The sequence below is a fragment of the Papio anubis genome, chromosome 3 (genome assembly GCF_008728515.1).
Source record: "Papio anubis isolate 15944 chromosome 3, Panubis1.0, whole genome shotgun sequence".
Taxonomy (NCBI): Eukaryota; Metazoa; Chordata; class Mammalia; order Primates; family Cercopithecidae; genus Papio; species Papio anubis.
The window spans coordinates 83,827,185-83,846,890 of record NC_044978.1 but is presented as its reverse complement, the minus strand read 5'-3'; the positions used below and the strand labels follow the sequence as shown (position 1 = coordinate 83,846,890).

The 19,706-nt window shown below is 35.6% G+C and overlaps 1 protein-coding gene across 5 annotated transcripts in view; it reads left to right on the top strand.

The window, feature by feature from the left end:
• TET2 (tet methylcytosine dioxygenase 2) overlaps positions 1 to 19,706 on the top strand; it is a 131,775-nt gene that overhangs the window by 41,629 nt on the left and 70,440 nt on the right. For 4 of the 5 annotated variants that reach the window (XM_021938680.2, XM_021938684.2, XM_021938681.2 and 1 more), the window contains one exon: positions 2,419 to 2,564. The exons of the other annotated variant lie outside the window; for it this stretch is intronic. The gene's annotated coding sequence lies outside the window, so the exon portion shown is untranslated. The remainder of the gene's footprint in view (positions 1 to 2,418; positions 2,565 to 19,706) is intronic. 5 annotated transcript variants of the gene reach the window in all.

Sequence of the window (19,706 nt, the reverse complement as noted above, 5' to 3'; positions counted from 1 at the left end):
TCCGTCTCAAAAAAAAAAAAAAAAAAAAAAAAAAGATTAAGCATGGAATTACCATAAGACCCAGTAGTTTCACTCTTAGGGATACCACTCTCAAGAGAATTGAAAACATATGCCCACACAACAACTTATAAACATTATATATCCATGTTTGTTGCAGCATTATTCACGATAACCTAAAGGTAGAAGCAACCCAAATGCTTACAGATGGATTAGTGGATAAACAGAATGTGGTATAGACATACAATGGACTATTAAAGAGGGAGAAAATTCTCACACATGCGAGAAAATGGATGGATCTTGTATACTTTATGCTAAGCGGAATAAGCCAATCACACAAGGAAAAATATTATATGATTCCACTTGCATGAGGTACTTAGAATTGTCAAATTCATAGAGGCATACAGTAGAATAATGATTGCCAGGGCCTAGGAGGAGGAGCAAATAGGAATTTATTGTTTAATGAGCATAGAATTTCTGTTTAGGAAGATGAAGAAGTTCTGGAGATGGGTGGCAGTGATGGTTGCACAGCAATGTGAATGTACTTAATGCCACAGAATAGTATACTTAAATATGGTTTGAATGGCAAACTTTATGTTACATATATTTTATCACAATTTAAAAGTTTGAAGTGAATATCCAAAGAAGCATTATTTATGAGGCTAAAAGTAGAAGTAACCCAAAAGTCCATCATTGATAGCTAAAGGAAATATGGTATATCAGTACAATAGAATATTAGTCATAAAAAGGAATAAAGTACAGACCCATGCTACAACACAGATGCACCTTAAAAACATTAAGTGAAAGAAACCAGACATAAAAGGCCAAATTTTGTATAATTTCATATATATAAAGTCGTTCAAAATAGGAAAACCCATAGAGACTGAAAGTTGATTACTGGTCACCAAGGCCCAGGGGAGGAATGAATGAAAACTGGCTCCTAATGGGTACTGGGTTTTTTGGGGGGAAGGTGACAGAGTGATGAAAATATTGTAGAATTTGATAGTAATGATACGTGACAGCGGCATAATTTTTTTAATATAGTAAAACCCACTGACTCATATTCTTTACAAGGATGTATTTTATGGTATGTGAATTATATCTCAAAACACCCCTTAAATCTTAACATATGACTTTTATGATGCCATGGTTCTAAAAAAACAACATGTCCCAGTCTCAGCTTACTATTTCTAGGCATGTGACTTTGAGAAAAAATTAAGAGACCTCCCTTCTTACTCTGTAAAATGGGAGTAATAATGATGATGATGATGATAATGATGATAATGATCTCACCAGAATTTTTTGAGTGGTAAATGAGGTAACACATGTAGTGCATCTAGAATAGTGTCTAGCATTTACCAAGAACCGCTGGAACCTGAGCTTCAACAGCTTCCAATACTATTCCAGATACTATTTCAGGATATTCCAATACTGTTTCCATATATTCAGGAAAATGGACCAACTCCTTTAGCCATTTTATCAAAACTCTTTAGATTCTGTTTCAAATCGGTCTTTCCAAATTCTTCTTATGCGTCTTTGTAGACACTCTGCAGTCAGAGAGAGCTTTTTAATCTCCTCCAGTTTGCTGCAGCTGTATCTTTGCCTCAAAACAATGCTTTCTCCCTGTTCCTCTTTTCTCACTGCCCTTGGAACTCAGTGAACTTCTCTTATGTTTTTAACCTACTCCCTTGTTTCAGTGCATAGTCATTTCCACTTATTTGTAGCACCCAATATTTTTACTACATCTTTGCCAATTAAGTCTTACTTGGGTTATGTTTTTAAAGGAGGTATCTTATTGGGTGGTCCTTTTAAAGTATATGTCCAGTCTCTCCAGCTAAATTAAAGCCCTTGAGCACAGAGACCACATGTTATAATGTTTTACCTTTTCCATTGCACTTAGCATATTACCTTGACATGGCATATACTGAATGAATACTTGCTATTTATGAGTTTAGTTAGTGCCACATCTTATGAAGTACAGGGACTTAATGATTCTCAATCCTGACTTCATCTTAAAGTCACCTGGAGAAAAAAGTTTCCTCTTAGCTCAAGTCAGAATCTCAGCAAAATCCTCAGCTTCGTACCTAGGTGATACTCTTGTAAGCCACACTGTGAACCACTGTATTCAACAGATGAAGTAATATAAGCCACTGGCCTTAAGCTTCATTGATTATTGCGGTGAAGATGTGAAGACTAAAGATGCTTTGGGCATTTCAAATGCTCTACAAATATTAGAATTTTATTATGGTACATTTAAGAGTGTCATTGCTTTGAGAAAGATCCTCTAAGTTTTTTAACAGCCACTGTGTAATGGAAATATCCAATTATAGGTATCTAAAACCTTTAAAACTCTTTATATCAGGTGTATATACCCTGTTCCTTTTTGCTAACTTAAAAATGTTCAAACTCTGTCTTCTCTAGGCTGGCAAACATTCAGCAGCACACCCTCTCAAGATTGTTTACTTGCCTTTGCTCCTGTTGAGTTACGACGCTTGGATGCAGGAGATGGGCTCAGCAGCAGCCAACAGGACATGATCCAGGAAGAGCAGTAAGGGACTGAGCTGCTGGTAAGACAGTGGAGACAGTTGACGCTTGTTTGTCAAGTATAAATTTATTCCTAATTTAATGGTTAATCTCTCTCCCAAACTTCAACTCCAAGTCACCCTACACCCTCTCAAATATTTTCTTTGTTGTCTATGCTTATGACACATGGATTAGATTGTTAAGATTTGTGAATTTGCTAAAGTGATGTGCTGACTTATGTATAGCTGTATTTTTCTGGAGATAGATTTTTATCAATTCTCAATGTCTATGGAGTTTTTAAAAAGAGGTAAGGATTATTCAGATAGAACTATAAACATGAGAAAATGTGATATCTATAACCAGTTGTTACAGTATTTATCTCCTCCATTTTGATTCACTTGTAACCACTTTGTCTCAATCTTGTTAAGGACCAAATAAATAGTGTTTGTGGTTACTTGCTGACCTGACAAGTGAGTACCTCCTGCATCTGGCTAGTCAGTCATGTGACAATTGGGTGCCATAGAACTAGCAGAGAACTAAATTATGGAATGGCAGATCTCAGGAACAACTATGTGATTTTACATATGGTTTGTTTTTAATAGATAGAGACAGAGTCTGGCTATGTTGCTCAGGCAGCTCTCAAACTCCTGGGTTCAAGCCGTCAACCTGCCTTAGCCTCTTAAGGAGCTGGGATTACAGGTGCATGTCCCCAGGTCCAGTTCATATGATTTTCTGAAAATACAAAAGAAAGAGGGAGACACAAAATACTTTTTAAAATCATGTTCTTATAATTATCTTAATAAAAATCAATTAGCTCTGAATGCCATGACCTGCTGAGTGTCCCAACCTAAGGGTTGCCAGACCATTTTCTCATATATGCATGTGTAGAAGTAGGGAGCTAATATATTTTTGTCTAAAATGTTTAAAATGAAGATGAGACTGAATTGTACAATATATAATTTTGCCTGTGCTACATAAGCCAGTTAAAATTATAGAGACATTGCAGGAAAGAATCTGGATTAGGTAGAAAAAAGGAAGAATTAGGCTTTTTTTTTTTTTTTTTTTTTTTTGGTCTATAACCCTTTTAGTAGGTAATTGAGCTTCAGTTTCACTACATCTTGTTTATGCATTCAGCATAACAAATATTCTAATAAGCCTTTATAGCTCTAATCTCTGCCTTACTGCAGACACCTGAGGATATAAGTATCCACTCTGCCACTTGATATTTCTTAGAGACTGTCCTGGTGCTGAGAAATTCTTTCCAGGGTGTCCTCAGTTAAACTCCCATGATTCCTGGATGTTGCCATTTTCAAGACACAGGGCAAGCGCATCTGTCTAGATTACCTCTCTACCCTGGGAATTTTAAGTCACTCTGTGAGGGAAAGAGAACTCAGTATAGTAGTAACTCTCAGAATGAAAATTTTCCCCTTGCATGTTAATATTTTTAGAGTAATCATTGTCACTGAAAATAGACTTCCTCTTTCCCCTCTCATGCTGGAAAATGTTAGGTAATTATGAATAAAGCATTCTTTACTTTCCCCCTCCTCCCTTGATGATTGCTTTACCTCACTCTGTGAGAACTGTGACTACTCATTCTGCTCTTGTCTTTTACATGAGAACTGAGAACTCATTTTTAAGATGGAATTTTTACTCCTTAATGAAGTCATAACATTAGTCAGAAGATTTTCTCTTCTTGAACGTTAAGCCTGGGTAAGGAATAAAGTGCAGAAGTTTATGGAACATTATAAGATAACTTACACAAAAAAGAGGACAACAAATTAAAGTATTAGCCACTGGGGGAAAAAGTTTTACAGGTAGCTGTCTGAGGAGTTCTTCCCTCATATCTCCTCAAAAATCTTGTTTTGCATTTAGTTTTTTACAGTTGGATAAGCTCAGCCTTTGACATATTTTCAATAGCAAATAAGCCTAGAGTTTATTTTTCGTACATTTATTAAGAATGTGTTCTTGGGAAAATTATTTAACCTTTGTAAGCCCTGCTTTATATGGCAAAGAAGAAAGTAGGTAATAATAGATAATAACAGGATTATTTTATGCATTACCTGTACATTGCCCAACATATAGTAAGTTCTTAATTGTATATTAGTATTTGTTTTGTTATCAACCACTTTTATTAATGTTGCTTTTAGTTTTTAAAATATGAATTCATTCAAAAATATTTCTTGAGCACCTGCCAAATACCAGGCACTCTTCTAGGAACTAGAGTGGCATTAATGAGCAAAAGAGACAAAAATCTCTTCCCTTGTTGAGCTTAGAATCTATTAGAGTAAGAGACAGACACATACAGAATAAAATGTGTAATATACTAAATACCAGGAAGTGCTAAGTATAAAAATATAAAAGAGAAAAAGGAAATTGAGTGCAGGGTTAGGTAGTAATTGAAGATATAGTAGTCAAGTAAGGCAGCTTCAAGAGAAGATTATATCTTAAATAAAAATCTGATAAAGGTATAGAAACCATCAAGTTATCTGAAGGAATTGCAGGTAGTGGAGAAGAGCCAGAAAGACCTGGAGTAGTAAAAGGTTTCATGCAGAGTGATTTAAAAAGAATCACGGCATTTTATACATCAGTAAGTAAATACACTTAAGTAAGTGATATGGACAAGAACTTTGGAAGTTGAATAGCAAGGTCCATCTGGACTATAAGAGAGGAGGCTTCACAAAGGAAGGTGACCGGGCATGGCCTGCATCCTGAAGGATAGGAAGAATTGGGATTGATAACAAAGAATGACATCGCAGTGGAGAGAAGTGGAGGGGAAACAGCATGAAATGGAGTGAACTGAGAATGTTGGCTTTTTGGGCAGGAATGGGCCAGGCACAGGGCAAGTGGGAAGCAGGAAAAAAGTGACATTGTATAGAGTTCATGTGGGCAAATAGAGAGAAGATGGAAGAGCAGGGTAAGGCCAAATTTTGTAAAATCCTAAAGTCAAGCTAAAGATTATTGCATGCTATCCTGAAAATATTGAGGAACAGTTAGAGCAGATGAGTACAAAGGTGAATTCTTGTATTTAGCAATATCATTATTTTTACAAATTTAAACAAATAAGGAAATGGAGGCAGTAGTTGCAGTAATTTAGGAGATAAATTGAAAATGGATTTGGATAAGAGAGAAGGGAAGATAGATTTTATATATTTTAAGGAAAAATCATGAGGATTTATTTGCTGACTGCACATAAGAGATGAAAAAGAGGAGTCAAAGATTTCTTTAAAATTTTCAAAATGATTGATTACGTGGTGGTATTAAAAGAAATAGGGAAGTCGGGACATATGAGTTTGAATTCAGCGTGAGTCAGTTAAGACAATCAGATGCAGATATTCTTAAGGCAACTAAAGTTCATTTGATATTTGTCATATAGGCTGAATTAAGTTTCTAAGAGCTGTTTTTACTATGCATTAAATCCATGTAATACTAACATAGTACAAAAATTGTTTGCTATCCAAATTTTATATTTTTATAACAAGTTGGAGAGACAGAGAATCAAAACATTATTGATTGGGAACCATTAGACATCAGCTAATCCAATTAGTTCATTTTGTGGAAAGAAAAAGGATACCCAGAGATGTTACATGACTTTATAGCCATGCCTCTAGCTATTACATAACTTAGTGTAGCCCAGGTCTTCATATTGAGACTCTCCTCCTGCTGTCTATAAAAAGTATTCATGATTTGTATTTTGCCAGCTTGCTTGTGGAGAATAGGATTAGAAGGCTTGACTTGCCTGTTAGCGAGCTCTCTTGTAGCCGTTTTTCTAATTAACATAGACACATTTTATCCTTTCTCATGAAACAGATCTAACTTGTATAGAAGCTTGAGTCTTCTTGATTTAATTAATCGCTTTCTCCCACCTGTAGTCATTGTTGAAGTTTCCTGATTTATAATGTTATCTTTTTATCTCTTCAGTAGTTTAAGGAGGAATAGCATTTCTAATGTACTATTTTTCTGTTTATCTTTCAGAAGAAAAATGGTTTTTCTTATTGGCCCAAAAAACCATCACCCTACGGGAAATAAATCACACTCTTTGCTTGATTTTCCTGATCTGGCTCCTGATTTCTCCTCAAATTTAGGTCAATACTTAGACTTTAAGACTTCATTGTTACTTCCTTACAGGTCATTCTTATGAACTAAAATCCATAGTCATTGTTCTAACAAGCCTGAGCAGTTTATTCTTTGAGTCACGGGATTGTAAAAGAAAAAATAGGCCTTAAAGATCATCTAATACAGTGCTCTTCAAACCGTACTCTTCAATTTTTCTACTACTCATCAGTTGTTTTTTATTCTAATAAAATATAATTATCTAGCAAGTGAGCAGACATATATTTACAGTAGCTTTACAATTCTTTATACACTTCTTTACTCTCTCCATTACACATGCCACATGGTATGATGCAAGTCATAACTCAACTATGGGAAGCAAAATCACTCTTATATATGGTGTCTTGCATATATTTTAAGCCCAGAGTTATATCAGTAGTCTCTGTGTCCCAGGAGACTGAATTAAACAAGACTGTTGACATTCTTGTGGCATTTATCTGACAACCTTGGCAATCCCTAAATTCACAAATAGCTGTATAGCATTTTTTGCATTTGATGCATATCCACATATGATGTGTCTTTTGATTTTAGAACACGTAAAGCATACTAAAATAGATTGCACCTTATGAAAGTCATTTTCACTATTCTTGTGTTTCAGTTTCCTCATCAAAAGGTGAAATATCAGGTGCCTCTATTGATCTCAGGATCTTTTAAGCAGAAATGGAAGAGTCTTGGTGAAAACAGCTTGTATTCTGAAAGAAAATTGTAATGTAAATACAGGCACTAAAAACATTTATTCATCTTTACAGATGCTAATCTGACCAGACATTTTTCTCAAAATGTGAAAATAGTATGGATTTTCTTAGCTCATTTAATATTGAAAAGACTAGAAAAACAAGTAATGATGCTCTAGAAGAATCTATGATCATATAATTACAGTTGTCCTTCAGTATCTATGGGAGATTGGTTCCAGGACCCCCCATGGATATCAAAATCTGTGGATCCTCAAGTCTCTTATATAAAATAGTGCAGTGTTTGCACGTAATTTACATATACCCTCCCATATACTTTGAATCATCTCTTGATTATTTATATTACTACAATGTGAATGCTATGTAAGTACTTATTATACCGTATTGTTTAGGAAATACTGACAAGAAAATTAATCTGTACATGTTCAGTACAAACACAACAATCCATTTTGTTTTCTGAGTATTTTGATCTGTGATTGACTGAATCCATAGATGCTGGAATCCATGAATACCCATGCGGGGCTGACTGTAATGTTGTCTATGTGTGTAGCAATTTTGTAAATCTCAACCAAGGACATGTATAGTCCTTGAATCTTGGTTGGAGTCATGGGGACTTTTCTTAAAATACTTGGACCATCTTCTCAAGATCTTGACTCCTACCCCCACTTGCACACGTGCACATACTTGTGCACACTCACACACAATACCCTTCCTTAACTGCTGCTCACCAGCTTGCTTCCTGTTGCATTGAGAGCATTCAGCTTGTCGACCAAGAACTTCTACCATTTTTTTTCCACTTTTACCCAAAAACCCAGTTTAGACATGCCCATTCTTTTCACTCTTCGGAGTCATCTCACCACTTCCAAAAATTATTTCCTGATTGTTCCCTCTGCCTCTGTTCTTTTTTTTTTTTTTCTGATGATCAGTTTAAAGTACCTGTATGTTCATTCTTAAGTGCAAATCTGACCATCTACACCCCTTCTTAATATCCCTTCTTTTATGGATACCTATTTCAAACTTTATTAAAGGAGTGGAAGCTTCCCCCTCCCCACCTCGCCACTTGAAGTTTGCAATTAAAATGGAGTTTATCTGTTTAATGCAAAGATAGATGTGATGTAGAATTCTTGGGGACACCTACTTACCCCTCTTCAGAGTGGCCCTGAATAGCTCTGTGAACCCAGGAATCTGAAGAACTCAGTACAGAAAACCATCAGCCTACAGAAAGTAGATCAAACTCTATGCTTGATATTCCTGATCTGGCTCCTGGTCAAATTCTCATCTTCAAATTCCTCCTTATTATAGTGTTCCTTCAGATTTGTAAATCTTTACTATGACATCATATTTTACACATCTGAGCCTTTGTACCACTGTTCCTCTTCTCATGAACTGCCCTTTTCTCTTAATGACACAGCTCAGATTTCTCGTAAGGGAAGCTTCATATTTGTTGTGGCACTGTTGTTCCTCAGACATCTCACGTACTGTAATCATTTGTTTGTGCTTGTCTCCTCTTTAGATTCTGAAATTCCTAGGACAAAGGCTGCATCTTGTCTTCTTATTCCTAATATTTTATACAGTATCTGGTTACATAGTAGGCATTCAATCATACAATTTAAAAGAACAGGTTGACTTTGTGATCTTTTTCATGTTTTATTTTCCCTCTCCTCCTACTGGCAGCTTCTTCCTACTTGTTAAAATAGATACAGCACTTGCCCATTAAGTGGAGGGAAGAGGTGTGGGAGTTGAGTAGTTGGAACTTCAAGTGTCAAAACATGATAATCTCATTTGCAAAGTTACATTATATCAGAGCTTGAACCTCAGAGATACTTAATTGTAAGTAACACTTGTGGAACATTTGATACCTATGTTTTTTTCCCTGAAGTATCCTATCAAAATTAAATGTGTTGCAGTTGAGATTTGTGAGGTTTTAGCTATTTGGAGACTTTAGGGATATGTTTAGTGTTCTAATTCTAATAGTATTGATGAACATAAATGTTTCATTGTAGAAAGAGAAATTTGAGAGCTGTTGTGAATGATATTTGATGTCTATTGGGTGATAATTTTTGGTGACTAAACATGCACAAGAGCTTAGTGAGAAATACATGAATACAGAAAATATTTTGAAAATTATGAGGTTTAATTGATTATAGATTATCTTATCGAGCAGTTTTTGGTTGTGTTCTGTTTTTCACTGTCAGGGAAGCAGAAAGTGGTCAGTGGACTTTAGAATGTAGGCTCTTGTAGGAGGCCATATGTTGGAGATTGCTGTCCAGGTGCATTGTGATGTGGCTGAGAATGGGTGCAGGCTTGCAGGGACAAACTAATATGGTAGATCTTGAGAGAGCATTTTAGGAAAGACCTCTAAGCTTTAGGTTCCCTGACCCAAAGAGTAAAAAGTGATTCTTAATATCCATAGCTATAGACGAAAGTAAATACACTTCCCATATCAAATTTAGAATTGAGTATTTAGGCATTTCAAGTGTATTTAATTTAGAACAAAATGAAATCATATATTCATTAATGAAATGTAAAACCAGATGGCCTCTGAAAAGTTTTTCCCTTTACTCACTTTCAGACTTTAAGGCAAGGAAGAGTAGTTTTCATTGTTTTTTAATTCATATTTTAATTGTCCCTTTCTGTTTTTCCAAAAGCTTTACTTGTTGAAAGTGAGTCACATTTTAGACATTTGAAAAATTAGAATTACTATGATGTTTATTCTATTAGTACGTCTTCCTAGAGTAGCAAGATGGAAAAGCATCTCTGAATTCCTACATAGTAAGTATTTAATAAATGTTTTTTTGGGCCAGGCGCGGTGGCTCATGCCTGTAATCCCAGCAGTTTGGGAGGCCAAGGTAGGTGGATCACCTAACGTCAGGAGTTTGAGACCAGCCTGACCAATATGGTGAAACCCTGTCTCTACTAAAAATACAAAATTAGCCGGGGGTGGTGGCGCATGCCTGTAATCCCATCTACTCGGAAGGCTGAGGCAGGAGAATCGCTTGAACTCAGTAGGTGGAGGTTGCAGTGAGCCAAGATTGTGTCATTGCACTCCAGCTTGGGCAACAAGAGTGAAACTCTGTCTCAAAAAGAAAATAAATATATTAATAAATGCTTTTTGATTTAATGAAGGTGCCATTGTCCTATGAAAAGGAAAATAATATCAAAATATATAAAACTGAGCTTTTAATAATGATATGGAAGATGTTTCTCTTAATTAACCTAAGTCAGAAACTAAAATATGTTCTAAAATGCTAACATCAAATGTTTGAGACCAGTTAAAGGAGACAGAAGGAAGTTATGGAGAAGGAAGCAGTAGCCAGAAAATAAGGGCACGAGAATATTTTCTAAATTTATGAGAATAAAAATGTTTACAAAATTGCTATTATTATCATCTGGAAAAAAATATGCATTCTAGCCTGAAAAAATGAACATTCCCTTTCCATACCATGCAGGAACCTTCTTTACTGCATTCCTAAGAGGACTAGTCTAGCACCTAACTGGATACTTGTGGTAATAATTGGGAACTCACTGATTTGGTACATCAGTGTGGGAGTCGAGTAGTTGGAACTTCAAGTGTCAAAACATGATCATCTTATTTGGACAGTTATACTATGTTAGAGCTTGAACCTCAGAGGTACTTAATTATAATTAACACTTGTAGAACATTTGATATTTACTTTTTTCCCCCCCCCTAAAGTATCCTACCAAAATTAAATGTGTTGCCGTTGAGAGTTGCACAGAGAGTTTTAGCTATTTGGAGACTTTATGGATATGTTTAGTGTTCTAATTCCAATAGTATTGATGAACATAAATATTTTACTGTAGAAAGAGAAGTTTGAGAGCAAGTTGAGCAAGAATCTGTCACTCTAGGTATTCTGCTCTTTATTAAAGAATTTTAGATTCATTTATAACTTATTGGTCCCTTAAATATTACAGTTTGGTGTTTGGTATCTTAAACACTATCATATCCTTATAGAGCTCTCTTCTAATTGCCTGGATACTGCACATCTATTAATACAGTCCCAAAGCACACTTGCTTTTTTGATAGTAAGAGCATGCGATTTAATCACATTGAAGTTACAGTCCGCAAAAGTTTTTGTCTTTTTTTCAGGCAGGGAGCTGATAAATGAGTCTCTTCTATCCTTCACTTTGTGACTGTGATTTTCTAAATAAATGTTGGAGATTTTAACTTATAATTTATTAATTTACATCTTGTAACTTCAAGTTCCTCCTTTAAGTCTAAGGAAATTTATGGAAATCTTTTTCCATACCATCGAGTGGCTTATTTCTTTTTAACTTTTTTTCCCTTAAGTTCAGGAGTACATGTACAGGTTTGTTGCATAGGCAACCCTGGGTCATGGGAGTTTGTTGTACAGGTTATTTCATCACCCAGGTATTAAGCCTAGTACCCATTAGTGATTTTTCCTGATCCTCTCCCTCCTCCCACCCTCCACCCTCCGATAGGCCTCAGTGTGTCTTGTTCTCCTCTCTGTGTCCATGTGTTCTCGTCATTTAACTCCCACTTATAAGTGAGAACATGCAGTATTTGGTTTTCTGTTCCTGTGTTAGTTTGCTATGGATAATGGCCTCCAGCTCCATCCATGTCCCTGCAAAAACATGATCTCATTCTCTTATATGGCTGCATGGTGTTCCATGGTGTATATATAACAGTTTTTTTTTTTTTTTTTTTTTAATCCAGTCTATTATTGATGGGCATTTAGGTTGATTCCATGTCTTTGCTATTGTGAATAGTGCTGCAGTGAACATATGTGTACATGTGTCTTTATAATAGAACCATTTTTTTTCCTTTGCTATATACCCAGTAATGGGGTTGCTGGTTGAATAGTATTTCTGTCTCGAGGTCTTTGAGGAATCACTACACTGTCTTCCACAATGGTTGAACTAATTTACATTCCCACCAACAGCATATAAGTGTTCCTTTTTCTCCACAACCTCACTAACATCTGCTATTTTTTCACTTTTTAATAATAGCCATCCTGACTGGTGTGAGATGGTATGTCATTGTGGTTTTGATTTGCATTTCTTTAAAGATCAGTGATGTTGAGCTTTATTTCACATGTTTGTTGGCTGCATGTATGTCTTCTTTTGTAAAGTGCCTGTTCATGTCCTTTGCCCACTTTTTCATGGGAATGTTTGGGTTTTTTTCCTGTAAATTTAAGATCCTTATAGATGCTGGATACTAAACTTTTGTCAGATGCATAAATTGCAAATTTTTTTCTCCCATTCTGTAGGTTGTCTGTTTTCTCTGTTGATAGTTTATTCTGCTGTGAAGAATCCCTTTAGTTTAATTAGATCCGATTTATGAATTTTTGCTATGAACTGAGTCTGATATGAGCATGTTTAATTTTAACTCCCAGGTCTTTTTGTTTGTTGGTGTGTTTGTTTTTGGAGATGGAGTCTCACGCTGTCACCTGTCTGGAGTACAGTGGTGCAATCTTGCGTCACTGCAACCTCCGCCTCCCGGGTTCAAGCAATTCTCCTGCCTCAGCCTCCTGAGTAGCTGGGACTACAGGCATGCACCACCACTCCCAGCTAATTTTTGTGTTTTTAGTAGAGACCAGGTTTCACCATGTTGTCCAGGGTGGTCTCTATCTCTTGATCTCGTGATCTGCCCACCTTGGCCTCCCAAAGTGATGGGATTGCAGGCATGAGCCACCACGTCCAGCCCCAGGTCATACTTTTATTCAAAATGAGAAAAAAAGATTGACTTCACTGGAGCGCTTATGTCTTGTTCTATATTTAAGTTTTAAGTTTATATTCTTGAGATTATTACATCTTTTTGATAATACCACAATTGAAATCCATGTTGTTGAATCCTTCAACCCCTTGAGGACTGAGAATTCCCTTTAATTATATGTCTGAATCATTTAAATACTTTTAAATCAAGAGTTCAATTTAGAAATATTATATTTGATACATTTTTTAAAGCTGGATAAGTTAACCTATTAAACAAAATTACCTCTTCTTCAAAAATGGCATGACTTCCCCCACCAGATGTATAATTTAGGAATTGTTTTCTATTGGAGTGGTTCATGCTTATATATTTTAGTTGCTCTAATGCAAGATGTTTCCTAAAAAGTTTAAGGAAAGTATAACTTTATTTTCATGTATGATAGTAAATAATACAGTCGATGTGAGACAAAACAAAAGATTTAAAAGACTGTAAATAGGGGGTGCATTTGTGCTATGCTTGTTTTTGTTCCCATTTCAGTGCTCAATTACTGTAGCTTTTAATAAATAAAATTATCAGTTGCTAACATTTAAATCAAACAGTTCCATAAGTGGAAGTATTGCTTATTTGTTAGAGTTGTGTTTTTTTAAACTTAACATTACTGAGGGGTTTTAAGGACTGCTAATTATAGATTGTACTAAGCAAAGTATAAAGTAATAGAAGGTTACTAAGTTGAGGCTAGAATTCAATTGCCAATATAGTTAAAATGGTATCATTAGTGGAACATCTTCATCCAGGACTTTTTTTTTTTTTTAAGACAGGGTTTCACTCCTGTTGGCCAGGCTGCAGTACAGTGGCTTGATTGAGGCTCACTGCAGCCTCAACTTCCTGGGCTCAGGTGATCCTCCCACCTCAGCTTCCAGCGTAGCTGAGACCACAGGTGCATGCCATCATCCCTGGCTAATTTTTTGTATTTTTTGTAGAGATGGGGTTTTGCCATGTTGCCCAGGCTGTTCACAAACTCCTGGCCTCAAGCGATCCACCTGCCTCGGCCTCCCAAAGTGCTGGAATTATGGGAATGAGCTGCCACACCTGGCCTATCCAGAATCTTTAGATTACCAACTTCTGTCCTCCAGGTTTTCATGCACTTGGAAATTTCTGCGTATTTTTAGAGGTAAGACCCGTCCTCACCTTCTTCCTAATCCTTGATATATTATGAACACAGATATATATCCAATTAACTAGTTCCCTGAGTTACAAATATACTTAAATATACTTTAACTTATTATGGAAGCCTTACAAAAACTGTGGATAAATAACATATATTTATCTTAATGAATAACTGATGCTGAAAATAATGTGAATGTCAAATTAGTTCTGTTTTTTTCTAACCCTCACCTTTGAAAAGCCTGAGCCTCTGAGAGATGAGATGACTGCTCTAAAGTGAAGCAGTGAATTTCTAGAGGCTAGGTTCACCCTTCAGGTCCTCTAAATCCTAGGTCGCTTCCCACTACTACGTACTACCCTAAAAAAATCTGTAAATCACAATTTTATTTTTTAATCTTTTTCCGTAACTTATTACATTTTTATTGAACAAATACAGGAAACAGTTTTAAATTACTCATTGCTCTTGAATACATTGGTGATTATTTTCCTCCTCTGAAATTCTGTTTTCCTTAAAGGCAGTCGATTTTTGACCTATTTTAAATGATGCTTATTATTTTTAGTAACATCATAACTTCAGTGGCCACAGTGAGCCCTCATTCTGCAGCATATGCCTACTTTTCATATCAAGCCTGCCTTTTGTTCATTATTTATAATTTAATGAAAAGAAAGTACTACTCTTTCCATAGTTTTGTAATGGAATTGCTGTCAAAAAAGTAGTGGATGCACTATGTTATAAAGATTTCATTGTGGAAACATGAAATGGCAGTTAACTATATAGCAGGCAAAATAAAAACAGAAAATGTAAACATTTCCTGGAACAGGGCAGAGTATGAGTAAATAAGGTATCAAATATAATTGGATACCTGACCAAATGTTTTTAAATGTCTTAAGAAATGTCACTGGAAAGACTGGAGTACTTGGACTTGTCTCTTATTCTTATTTTGATTCCAAACACTGTACTTGGCACATGGTAGGTAATTAATAAATGTATGCTGGATGAATAATGATTATCATTTAATTAGTGACTAAGAGAGTTGGGAAAGGGCTATCAATTTCAGATTGGTTCCTTTAAAACATTTTTACATAAGATTTGAGAGACAAGTAAAAAAGCACCATATGATTATGCTTTACTAAGAGCTACTTCCATTCCTACATTGACCATGTGGATTCATATTTGGCCTATATAATTACATTAGAATAAACAAAGCACCAAAAGTTGGAAAAGGAAGTGGTAGTAGGAGAGGGTTTTAAGCTGTGTATTTTCTGGGAGAAAAAAGTCATATTTTCTTTTTTAAAAATATCATAAACAATACTGTAATCGGTTGGGAATTGAATGTGCTTTGTGTCAGAGAAAGGTCTTTGTATACAATACATTATGTTTTGTATACCAATACATTACATTACACAGAAGGGAGTGCCTGGCTTTGGGAAACATATCTACGTAAACTCTTAACATAGCACTGATGCTGCCATACAGTAGGTAATATCAAGACAAATCAGGCCCGTTATTAACAACCTTGAGGAAATGTCTTGGGAAATATTTAAATAATTTTTCTTTAATTATAATAAGAAATATACAGCCTCTGTGAAGTCATTCCAAACTCTTTGAGGCAAATCTAGTCTCCTCCCACCCCTGTTTTTTAATGCTTCTAAACATTAAAAATATAGTTATATATAATCTATTAGAAAACTGGCCGGGTGTAGTGACTCATGCCTGTAATCGCAGCACTTTGGGAGGCCAAGGTGGGAAGATCACCTGAGGTCAGGAGTTTGAGACCAGCCTAGCCAATATGGCAAAACCCTCTCTACTAAAAATACAAAAATTAGCCAGGTGTGGTGGCAGGTGCCTGTAATCCCAGCTACTCAGGAGGCTGAGGCAGGAGAATCTGTTGAACCTGGGAGGCAGAGGTTGCAGTGAGTTGAGGTCACATCACTGCATTCCAGCCTGGGTGACAGAGAGAGACTCTGTCTCAAGAAAAAAAAAAAAAAAACAAAGAAGAAAAAATATATATATATAAAAAATTATATATATATTAGAAAACTAATTACATTGTTTTCTTAAAATGTTTTAAGCATCTCTCTTCCTCAGGGACAAGAATCTTGAATCATTAGTGCATACCAGGTACTTAATAGATATTTAAATGAATAATGAGCTACTATTGCCTAAAAATATTAGATATCATGTAATATCAGGCCTACAGTTGATAGAAAAAAGTATTCTCAACTACTCAGAATAATTTACCAATGGAGAAAACTGTTAGTTTTCCCTTCTTTTTCTTTGCTTTATAAAATTTAAATGACATTAAGAGTTAGGTTTCTTGGAAAATTGAAAAGAATATCTGTGGGAACAGTGAGCTCTGGGTGTAATTGCAGGATAATTTGAAAAGTTTAAAGAATATTTTCCATAGGTATATGTTTATTTAGGCTCTATGTCTCCTCTTGAGATGACTTTCGCAGTATATATTTCCCTGGAACACCATTCACTCTAGGTTTTCTGATTTATTGGTTTAAAATACATGACTCTGTAAATATTCTCTGTATCTGTAGGTACAGCATCTCTGTGTACACTAAGTTAGTTTATGTATTTTTTTTTAAATTGCCTTAGTTTTGCTGTTTACTAGATTATTTTCCAAGGAACCTACTCTTAGATTTATTAAGCCTACTATATATATTTTTGTTATTAATTCTCTTATTTCAAAAAATTACTTTTCCTTTCTTTTCTTAAATTTGCTTTGTTTTCCTACATTAGTGAGTTGGAATACTTTAATTATTTTTATTTTGTTTTGTTTTGTCAACAAAAGAGTTTTAAGACTCTAGTTATACTGTAGCTATAGCCAATGCATTTTGAGAGGTGTTTACATATTAACAATTATTTTCAGAAATTCCTTATTTCAAAGCTTTGCTTTCTTTGAACAAAGAGTTATTTAGAAAAAGAAAGAAATAAAAATCTCTTCAACCTATTCTCCACTTGACTAGCTTTATTATTCGCAGTATTCTGTTTTTTACTTCTTGTAATACTTCTTTATATTCTGTTGTGGAATTACGTCACCTAAAAATAGTTTCCTTAACTTCTCAATTTTAGCCTGTTTTACAAGTTAATCATTTATCTGTTGTTTCAATGAATACCTAAGAAAACTGTCTTTGTCACGATAAGGCACATGAGGTCTAAGATTTATTTCTAGAACAGTAAGCAAATCATTTCTGAAAATGTGTTCTTCTACTATTAAGTAACATGTTTATTTTTGTCTTTTAGTTGAAGTCCCCCCACCCCGCCAATAGGTACTATTCTGATTTGTTCTCCTATTCACACATTCCTGAAGGAGGACTGATTCATCTGTACCCACAAAATTATAATTTTCTCAAAGTATTCAAAACATTTTTTTCCTTTTCTTTTTTTTTTTTTTTTTTTTTTGAGACAGAGGTTTTCACTCTTGTTGCCCAGGCTGGAGTGCAATGGCATGATCTTGGCTCACTGCAACCTCCACCTGCCGGGTTCAAGAGATTCTCCTGCCTCAGCCTGCCGAGTAGCTGGGATTTTAGACATGCACCACCACGCCCAGCTAATTTTTTTGTATTTTTAGTAGAGAGGGGGTTTCTCCATGTTGGTCAGGCTGGTCTTGAACTCCCGACCTCAGGTGATCCACCTGCTTCGGCCTCCCAAAGTGCTAGGATTACGGGTGTGAGCCACCGCGCCCAGCCCAAAATATTATCTTAATGGAGCATTTAGACTGTTACCACCGACTAACATTTTTCTATTGAAAATATTGCTTAAGAGATCAGGTCATGCCCACCCCCACCCCACACCCTTTGTATTTCTCTTTTACTTCTCATGGCCTCTAGTTCAGATTTATAGTTTGGTAATGTCTGATTTTCTTTTTTAGTGCTGCAGCCCATCTGGTTGGGAAACAGCTCTATCCCTTTGTACCTCTCCCTCTCCCCATGAGTGAAGCCAGGGTCCACTGCCCCTAAGCATTCTGTTTGCTGAGTTTGTATATATTTCTTTTCCGCAGCTTTGCTGCCTTTGGCTGCTTTGTGGTTAAATAAGACATCCCCATGTTTTCTAAAGCCTCCTTTACCTTTAGTCCTTGATGCTGGGGACCTTTTGGTTGGGAAGACAGCTTCCTTATGTCAGGGTGAGCCTGCTACACAAGTATGTAGCTCAGACAGTGACCTACTGTTGAGTTTCTGTTTAGTGTTTCTATGTCTCCCTCAAATGGTACACATGTGGAGGGCTTCAATTTCAGTCTCCTTCTCTCCTGTTAGTTTTGTCTACCCCAACCCATGCCCTCCAAATAAGAGGTGATGGAGCAGTCTTTACTTACTTTGTGTAGCACTCCACAACTGACTTTAGAAGAGGGACTATGATTGGGCTCTTCGTGACGACTTTTAATGTGGATTTATCTGCATTTTCTCTAGAAATTCTTTAAACTTTCTGCCTCTCAGCTGGCACTATTCCATGGTGTTTTATTGCTAATGGGGGATCTTTTCTAATTTTTGTTTTTCTTTGACTGTTTAAATCATTTACTGGAAAGAGGGCTTAGATACCTGCTCATATGTTCCTGCTAGTCTACAAGTCCTCCAGCCTGATTTTGTTCATGAACATGATGGAAATAAGCTTCTTAAATGCCTTTAATATTGGATACTGCTTTCAAGGAAATTTAAAATAGCAAGCAGGCTTTCAAGAAGAGAGAATAAATTATCAACCAGTCTCGCAAGAACAAAAATAAGCCAAATCATATAAAACAAGTTTGGAGTAAACTTGTTTTTACATTTCAAATTCAAGTTGAACTCTTCAAGTGAAACTTCAGAGATATAAAAGTCTTTAACTGATAAAGATTCCAAGCATTAATATATGGAAATGTGTGAGCTCACTGAAAATTTTACATAAATTTTACTAGAAGAGGTGACTGACCAGTTGCTTTTATAAGATTCTCAAAAAGATCTCAAATCTTAGGGACTAATACTGTAAGTATATGGGGAAATTAAGACAAAGATTTACCATCTTTTGAGTTTCTAGTTTGGATAATACACTTAATTTCACAAGAAATTGCTTTAGCACAAATATGAAAATCTTAAACATGACAACTCTCCTTTTGAAGTACAAAGGGAGACTAAAGTGCATAACTCAAACTGGAAATGTAGAAAATTGAATTTGCTATGATTTGAAGTCCTTTCAGAATAGCCAACAGATCTTAAACAAGAGTTTGTATTGCATAGTTTCTTTGAGATATATATTGAAGGAGAAAGGAGGAGGGAGTTTTAAAAGACAAGTGGAAAGCCATTTCTGTGTGGGTTTTTTTTTCCCTATGGCTTCCATTTCAGTGTCTGTATTTAAGGGATCACAAAAGGAACTGAAAAGATAGGCCATAATGGCAACTCTGTACTGGTATGATTTTGGATGTGGAAAGAGTTCAGCAATTTCCCTGTTAACCTATATCGCTGTGGAAGTCATTCATTATGCAGTTAGGTGTTAGCAGAATAAATAAAGTTCACAGCTCTAGGAACCAAATTTAACTTTATCACTCTTC